The sequence below is a fragment of the Elephantulus edwardii genome, unplaced genomic scaffold (assembly GCF_000299155.1).
Source record: "Elephantulus edwardii isolate Elephantulus edwardi_28Jun2011 unplaced genomic scaffold, EleEdw1.0 scaffold00026, whole genome shotgun sequence".
Classification (NCBI taxonomy): domain Eukaryota; kingdom Metazoa; phylum Chordata; class Mammalia; order Macroscelidea; family Macroscelididae; genus Elephantulus; species Elephantulus edwardii.
Window position 1 is genome coordinate 13,600,047 of NW_006399776.1, and position 9,863 is coordinate 13,609,909.

The window sequence follows — 9,863 nt, forward strand, 5'->3', positions numbered from 1 at the left end:
CTCATTAGTGTTCAAGGCCTCAAACCTGTTCCTAAGATGATTCTGAAATTCAGGTGAAGCTGGACTCCATGAAGAGGAATATGGCATCAAGAGAGAGATGCAGATGATACAACTTTACATGCTGAAAGTGAGGAAAACTTGAAGCACTTGTTGCAGAAGATCAAGGAATGCAACCTTCAATAGGGATTACATCTCCATGTCAAGATAATAAAGATTCTTACCACTAGATCAATTGGCAACATCATAATGTATACCTTTCCTTTTCTTAGTCACATGGAGAGATTTCAATTCCTTACCTTTACTGAAAAAAGAACCATTTTCTTTGCTTTTTGATGAAATATAAGCTTAAATTTTATTCATCAATAAGATGTCTCCAACAACTTGTCCTCGAGAGGCTATGATGTACAGAACCTTCGTGGCCCACATTGAAAATAGAACATGAGCAAGAGATACATTTTGTTGTGTTAAATCACTCATATTTTAGACATCTTTGCTGTTTTTCTTGTGCTGGTGTAAACAGTTTTGACCCTCCCCATGCCACATTTTCCCTCTTTATTCATTGAATAGAGCAGGAGAAAGATGCACAATCTCTTCCTGTGTGATTTACTACTGCCTTTGAAAACTGGGTGGAAGAGTCAGCTATGAGTTGGTTCCAAATCGCAACATAATAACAACACTGAATGGGAGAAAACTCTGATAATGGTTTTTCTGTGTATACTGATAATGGTTAATGGTAATGATAACGATAATGGTTTTACATATTGGTGGCTCAAGATTGTTCTATTAGCAAATGGCATTTGGTTTAGTTTCTTGAATGTGCAAGAGTTAATGCTTTGGGGCTCAACTTTTTATCTGTTAAACATCTGTTAGCAATGCAAATGCTGAGAGATCTTTTTTTGCTATGGAATCTAGTAAAGTAAATAAACTCCAAGGAAATTTTAGAGCTATTTTAGTGTAAAAGGTTGGATGCAATTGTTTTCAATTTTAAAAAACGTTAAATTTGACAATGTGTCATAGGAGATTGTTGTTGTTGTGTACTGTGGAGTCAGAAGTGACTCATAGTGGACCCTCCAGCATGTTTTCAGAGATAATTAATCTCACAAGAGGATATTTCCCATCCTTCTTCAATGGAGCAGCTGGTAGATTTGAGCCACATAACTTTTGGATTGTAGGGCAGTTTCTTACCATTAGGCCACCAGAGCTCCTTTATAGGAGATTAAAAAGGATGAAATTTTATTAAGATCAGTGAATAAATTTATAGCCCTCGGAAAACTTGCTGTGTTCTGAACTAGAAATAGGAAAACCAATGGGACTGGTAGATATTTGAGTTTTCTTCTATTATGCTTTTGAGAATCTGACTGTATTCAACAAAACTGATTCTACATAATATAAAGTTTATTGGAGAGTTATTGAGTAGTTCATAATGCTTCCAAGAAAGCTTAATTTTAAAATGAAACAGCCAAGCAAAACCTAAAAAAAAAGCCCCAAACCAAAAACAAACCCAACACACAAACTATCTCAGCAAGATAAAGAACCAAGTCAACAAAGTCTATATAGATATCTAGGGAGCAGAGAGATAGATTAAATCCTTGGTGATGAATGGGCTCTGTTTGTCACTGTGTTCATGTCAAAATCAGGGGGAAATACTTGAAATACAAATTGATGCCAACACCAGAGAATGGCAGTAAACCTTTACTAGTAATTATAACAGACTATGCAGTGGAGCAATGTTTTTCCCTTTAAGTAAATATAGATGATGTTCATAACTGAAGAAATGGGTTCAAATGGGAGAGGGGTACCCAAAAAAGAAATAAACAACATAAGAACGTGAGACTGAACTATTATTTGGTTCACGAAATAACTCTTACTCTTTTTTGCTGCAAGTCAGAACTCATATCTGGCCCTCCAGTAGATCTTCAGAGGTAGCAAACCTCTCTGGAGGAAATGCCATCTTTCTCCCATGGAGCCACTTGTGGCTTTGAGCCACCTACCTCTGAGTGGCAGTGCACTCCCTACCATTTCTATATGCAATCTACCTATTGCACCTTCTAGTTCTTCATTTTATATATATATGGCTATATTATGGAATAACTAGAAACTGCAATAGGTAGATTGCAGGTAGAAATGAAATTCCTTAATGATACTTATAGAATATGATCCATACATTTTTATATATAATATATACAAAATATAAAGAGACAATAAGAGCAATAGTCAAGTAACAAATTACTTAACTAATATGTATTTATATGAAGTAATTACTCCCTGTGAAGTGCTGATATTTCAAAAGAATCAGAGCTGAACCTTCTGAAGAATTATCAGGAAGCATTATGTGGGGATGGGAAGAAGGGTATTAATATAAATCATGTCACAGCAAGGAAATAAAATTGTGTAGAAAGCTTTAGTATGGAGCATACAGTACACATTAAAATGATTCTAATCTAACACCTTTCAAAGCAGCACACTGATGTCAAGATTTCTGCAGATGATTAGTCTTCTCCACCTGATAAATGGAACTGAATTTCTATATTTGATTCAACAAATGCTAATGGGTCTAAAATCTCCTTAAAATATTTTTTTTAATTCTTTACCTCTCTTCCTTCTATTCATCACCAGAAGTAATGTTTTCTGATTGTGGTGGGTTCTAAATGGATTGATTGCTTGTTTTAAATAGCTCTCTCATTTTCTTTCGGGAAGGAATTGTACTTTTAAGTAGGTCTGCTCTGAGATACAGTATGAGATCACGACTCAGGACTCCTCTTGTTTTCCAGTAGGAATCTGAAACGAGACACCTCCAGTACCTGAAGAGAGTTAGAATTTCCCCCAGAAAACAGATCAGATCTTGTTCTTTTATCTACTTTTTATGTGTCTGAGTGTGGGCATGCATGTGCACGCTCACGAGTCTTCAAAGAAAAGCATAAAAAGGGCAATATTGTTGAGAAGCGTGAGAAATGAAGCACTAGAGGAGCAGAATGTGTCCTTATAGGGACAGAGGACGTGACAAGGAGGAAGGGAGATCTTGAGCTGATAGACAATGAAGTGGGAGGATGGAAGTTTTCAAAGGTTAAGAACTTACTGACTTTTAAATTTCCAAAAGTAGGGGAGGAAAAGAGATGATATACATTCACATTTAAGGACTCGACACTCAGAGAATGTTATTCTACTTAAGTAATTCAACTCCTACAGAGAGAAGAGCTTGGTATCTAAGTATCAGGTTTGAAATATACCTTCTCCTCAGAATACTGAGTTCAAAGTCCAGCTGGTTTTGGATTGCACAGCTCTTTCTAGCCCTATGGAGACACTAGTTGAAGAATGGACTGTTAGAAGAGATCTTTATTGAGGTCTTTCAGAAGAAGGTCTCCAGAATCAAAATATTTTGTGGTTTGGATAGACTAAAATTATCCCCTGAAGCTTAAAGCTCTAGCTCTCGAGGCAGGTTTGGAAGGCTTTTTATTTATAATGCTCACATTTAAAAAATGGTTACCAGCTGTTCTCTTGGTCTGATCATTGCCAAGACCAGAACAAGGAGAAAGGATCTTAATCATAAAAACAAAGTTGTGTTTTAAACATAAGAAAAGACTTCCTGCTTTGTTTTGAGGATGAGAGGGACATCTAGGCATAGCTTTGCCACTATCAAATGGAGATGGGCATGTGTCTGAGCTCCTATTTCCTCTTCTTTATAGAAATGGCATCAAACTAGAGTCTCATTCATGTATCTACAGTTAGCAGTGGAGCTGTGTCTAGAATCCATGCTTCTGGCTGCCTTCCACCTTCTTAGCTTACCATTCATTTCCAACCAGTCTCGTAAAAGACTCAATATAGTCTGGGGAAAGATAAAATAAGGATCTGTTTGAAAAGTGCAGGGTGCTTTCTAAATATTCAAGCCAATTGAAAGGAATGATTCAAGAAAGCCTGAGGATTCTGAAACTGGCATCTGATTCCACCTAGGTAAATGGAATTGTTAGTGGCTGGCTTAAATCTCCTTCAGAGAGAGAGTGAGAATGGTGGCTGGAATGAATGCAATCTGCACGTTCAGCAGCAGCAGACCCAAGTATATTTCTCATAGCAACGGAGAGGAGCAAGGCTTTCATACTTGAAAGAACCTCACTTGACAGCTCTGACTGACTGAAAGTGTCTGTAAGATATTTATCACCCAAAGTAGTTATCAGGAATGTTATTTATAAGGTACATCAACTACACGAAAGAATGACCATCAGAAAGTCCCGAGTAGAAATGTCTACAGAGTATAAAATATTTTTCATGAAACATAGGATTAATATCTGAGCAAGGTCCATTCATAAAACATAAATGAAAATCCACTGTAATCTTATTGATTTTATTTCAGAATGATCCTACTCAACAGCGTACACCTTCCCCATGGAGCTTCTGAGATAGTATTCTTTATAGAAACAGACTGTGTCATCTTCCTCCCATTGAGTAACAAGTGAGTCCAAATCACTGATATTTTGGTTAACAGTCAAGGGCTTTAATAACTGCATCCTCAGGGCAGTGATTAAGTGAGTTCTAGTGGTAAAAAGCTCTGCAATCTAGGTGGCACGTGTTTTGACTCTACTACCTGCTCTGCGGAACAAGGATGGACAATCACCTCCCCAATGATTAACTTCCTCTTAAAATCCACTGCAGGGTCAGCTATGGGTTGGTTCCAACTGGATGGTACACAACAATAGTATCACAATTTCTGTAACAAGAAGACTATTGTTATGTACTATTGTCTGCAATTCACAGCTACCCTATGTGAAATAACGCTGAACCCTGTCCTACCCTGATCCAATCTCACTGTCTCTGACACACCTACCCTCCTTAACCCTGTAACTATGTCAATGCATCTCATCTGAGGTCTTCCTCTCTTGCAATGTTCCTCCAACTTTCCAAACATGATGTCCTTCTCCAAGTACTGTCTCTCCTAGCAACATGTCCAAAGTCTGTCAGACAGAACTTCAAAATCCTTACCTCCAAGAAGCAGCTTTGTTTTATCCTATCCAGAAAAGATCTGTTTATCTTCTTGGGCCTCCATGGTGTGTTCAATACTCTTCTTCAGCACCCCAATTCATAAACATTAATTCTTCTGTCAGCCTTAGTCATTGTCCAGCTCGCTGATGCATAACAAGTAATTGTGAAGACTATGGCTTGGATCAGGAGCACTGTAGTCTCTAGACTGATGTCGTTGCTCTTCAGCACTCTGGAGTTTCCACATTGCAGACCTCAATGTACTCACTAGGCTGTGCCAAGAAATCTGGAGGACAACTGGCCAACTGACTGGAAGAGATTCATATACATTCCAATTTTTTTTTTAAAAAGGTGATCTAATAGAGTATAGAAATTATCAAACATTATCACAACATCACATGCAAACATGATTCTGCTGAAGATTATTCAAAAAAGTCTGGAACAGTACAACAATAGACAATTACCAGATGCTCAAGTAGGATTTATAAAAGGCTGTGGCACTAACGACATATTAGCTAATGTTAGATGGACCTTAGCTGAATGAAAAGACTACCAGATAAATGTCTATTTGTGTTTCATTGACTATGCAAAGTATTTAACTATGTAGTTCACAATAACTGTGGCTAACTTTGAGAAGAATGGGAATCCCAGAACACTATATTGTGTTTATGCAAAACCTATACTTGGACCAGGAAGTAGTCATCATAACAGAGCAAGGAAACACTGAATGGTTCAAAATCAGAAAAGATGTATGTTAGGGATGCATCCTATTTCCATATCCTTTCAATCTAAATTGGAAACAGCTCATTGAGTAGGCTAGAGTTTATGAGGAGGAATGTGGCGTCAGGACTGGAGGAAGATTCATCAACAACCTGTGCTATGTAAATGATATAACTCTGCTTGCTGAAAATGATGAGATTCTGAGGCATTTGCTGCAGACAGTCAAGGACTGTAGTCTTTAATATGGATTGAAGTGCAAATCAAGAAGACAAAAAATTATCACCCCAGGGCCAATTGGGAGCAACACGATAGATGGAGAAGACACTTAGGTTGTTAACAATTACAGCTTGCTTGAGTCCACAATCAACAGTCATGACACCAGCAGTCAAAAATCAAAAGACAAATTGCATTGGCAAAATAAGAGGATTAGCCACATGAAAATTTGTTCTTTCACGCATCTTTCTTCCTTGTGCCAAACTTTAAAAAAAACTAGCAACAGAGTCTAAATGATAGAAAGTGGAAAACTGAAACAAGAAGAGGAAATGAAAGACGTTGGAAAGTAGAAGGAAGAAAAGAAGAATGAAACAAAGAGGTGGAGAGGGAAGAAGAGATGAAGAGGGAGAAGAAGTTTAATCCAGACTGAAGACTTCACTTTGAACTTTGGACATCATTGGTGCTTCAAGTTTTCATTTCCATCAAGAGTGCTGTGTCAGTTGCATATCACAAACAAAAGTCCTCACAATTGGACCAATAAGCTACATCATGAAAAATGGAGAAAATATTCAAAGAGGCAAGGATTTAATTTTATTTTGATCCACAATCAACAGCTATGGAAAGTAGCAGCACTGAGTTGGACAAGTCTATTACAAACTGCTTAAAGCGCTAAAAATAAAAGACGTCATCTTGAAGACTAGGGTGCACTTTATTCAAGCCATGTTATTTTCAACTGCCTCATATCATAGGAAAGCAGGACAATGAATAAGGAAGGTGGAAGAATTGATGCCTTTGACTTATGGTACCAATGGGAAAAAAAATACTAAATATACTGTGAATTGCCAAAAGAACAAGGAGCTCTGAGTGGTAGCGTTGATCTAGAGAATGAAGAGGGTAGGAGGAAAAGTCAAAGGAACCTACTTCTACACATTCACACATTTGAGCATTCTGTCTTATACACATGTACCTGAGTATTTTAAACCAATAAATTCATGAAGAATAGGAAAAAAAAGAGGGAGAAGAAGAATTCAACTGATCGTGATTCCTTTCCTTATTACAGATTTCAAACCTGTGTCAAGCCTTGGGTATAGTGGCTAACTGAGAGCTATGGGAGTGGATCCCTAACTTGTTCATTGGCAGTAAATCAGAACCAATTTATAGCTTCCCCTCTGTTGGATTTCACAGGTGGTGAATTGTAAAAAAGAAGACAACTCTTCTTTCTTTCTTGGAGCACTGGTGAATTTAAACCAGCACTGGGGGGTGGCCTTTGAGGTTAGTAGTATAATTTGGTATGGACTAAGAATGAAACTTTTATATTAGAGTCAGAAGATCTTAAAAGCTTTAAAAAAGAAAAGCAGGATACATTATTATTCAGTATTGACTTGTCCTTCCATTTCCAATGAAAGATTATACTCTTCTTTCTCATTCAGTGTGGGGGTTGGAAATTACTATGGGAACAAGCTGAGTTTAGATATTAGCGGCCTGAGCATTTTCTGTCACCATTTTTGGAACCTCTCACCATCAATATGAGAACATTATGCTCTGGAATGTCTCTGCCTCTCAAACCTGAGTCCTCTAAGGAGACAAATGGAGTAAAGCTACTCTAGCCAACCTGTGAAACTGCAGCAAGAAGCCACTCAACAAAACTGCTCTGCTCTGAGCATGAGAATCGGTGTTGATTGCACTGAGTTTGCAGATGACGGTTGTACAACATTATTATGGCAGTATCTGACTAAAATCGATAGATGAAATGGTCACATTGATTAAAAATCAAAGAAAAGAAAAAGATGTTTAGTAAAAAGTTCTGTTTCACGAACTATTCCAAATTATATTTAATACATATATGGATAATATGGATAATATGTTTGCCGTAGGGAAGGTAGCATCCGGCCTCCACTAACATCCCAAGGAAGAAGAATCCTTGCCAACAGTATCAAGAGTACAAAATACTTTCTTTGAACTCAGACATGCCCCTATATTTCATTGCATTGTAATGCAAAATTAAACAGTGAGACACACACTTTCCATGTATTACATATTGATAACTTCTTATATTCACTCCCATGCTTCTTTTCCCACTTATTTTGAATTGATATATATAAATTATTAGTATATATTAAATGATATTAAACTATACACACATAGCATCATCATTCCTTTGGTCACCATGTAGTATCCTATTGTCCGTAGTGCAAATAGTCATTTGATTACTAGCCAAATGTAAGTCAGTTCACACTCACCAGAATCACCTTGGTATAACAGGCGGGCAATCAGCTTCAGAACAGCCACAGTCTTGAAAACACTATGGAAGAATTTTACTTTGCACACATGAGGTCACCATGACTCCAAATAAACTTGATAGAACTAATAACTTTAACAGTTTCTAATAAAATATCGAAGAACAATCAAAGTATAGGAATTACCCAATACTTAGTTGGAATACATACATTTATAGCATTTATTAGTTTTCTTACTCAATGATTTGGCCCACTTTCCTAAGTTAATTTTATTGGAAACTATAATAATCTGTGAAATCAAGAGTCGTGTTTTCTGTTGGTAAGTGCTGTTGAGTCATAGACAACTCATATGAACACCTTCATCATTTCCCCAAGTTCATAGAGTTTCCAGAGACAAGCTATTTTGGAAGTGGATGCCACTCCTGCTTCCAAGCTTGTTTAATCGGGAGCCGCACCAAACACTGTCCACCATGGGTAACCATTATAGCATTTGACACATCAGTGTCACAGTGTTCAGCGTCACAGCAACCATGAGTTACCTCTGTACAGCAAATAGACAGACTAGTACTATACCAATTAGAAGAATGTTTGATCAAAAACAATTAAAACCTGAGGGCCTCAGATTAAAAACACCCCCCTTTGGCTTGGTAGCCTCGCTTTCTGTCCACTAGGCCAACTGAGCTGTCTCGTTGTTGTTGTTGTTAAGTTCCATTGAGTTGTAGACTACTCATAGTGACCCTATGAATGAAAGACCCGAAAACTTGTATAACTTTCATCATTTCTCCAAGTTCATAGGGTTTCTGGAGGCAAGTTAGTACAGTATTGTGTTTCTTAACTTATATAGAAATAAATATGTACTGGTAGTACAATAAAAACTGTATATGTGTCACCTAAAATCATGCTATGTTCCACATTTTGCAGACACCAAACCCTAAAATGAGTAAAAATTCAAGAAAGACTGTGTTTGGTTTAAAAAATCATTTCAAAAGTGGCACTATGGACATCATTGCTGACATCACATGGATCTTGGCTGAAAGCAGAGAGTACCAGAGGATGTGTTTGTGTTTTCTTGACAATGTAAAGGTATTTGACTGTGTGGATCATAACAAATCGTGTGTAACATACAGAAGAATGAAAATCCCAGAACATTTGATTGTACTCATGCAAAACCTTTACATAGATCAAAAGCTGTTGTTCAAACAGAGCAAGGGTACAGTGCATGGTTCAAAATAAAAAAGGATATGTATCATGCCGATATTCTTTCTCCATACCAGAACATTCAGCAGGCTGGACTTTATGATGAAGAACTTTATGATGTCATCAGGATTGGAGGAAGACTCATGCACAACCTGCATTATGCAAATAACATGACCTTGCTTGCAAAAACTGAGGGAGACTTGAGGCGTTTGCTTCAGGCTTCAATATGGATTACATCTCAACATCACCAAAATCCTCACCACCAGGACAATAGACAGTGAGATAGATAGAGAAAAAATTGAAGTTGTTAAAGATTTCATCTTGCTTGGATCCACTGGCAACATCTTTGGCACCAGCAGTCAGAAAATCAAAGACAAGTCACACTAGGAAAATCTCTATTAGATACCTCTCCAGAGTGCTAAGGAACAATCATATCAGTTTAAAGACTAATGTGTGCCTGATCTAGGCCATGGTCTTCTCAATTGCTTGATGTACATCAGAGAGCTGGACAGTGACAAAAGGATGGCA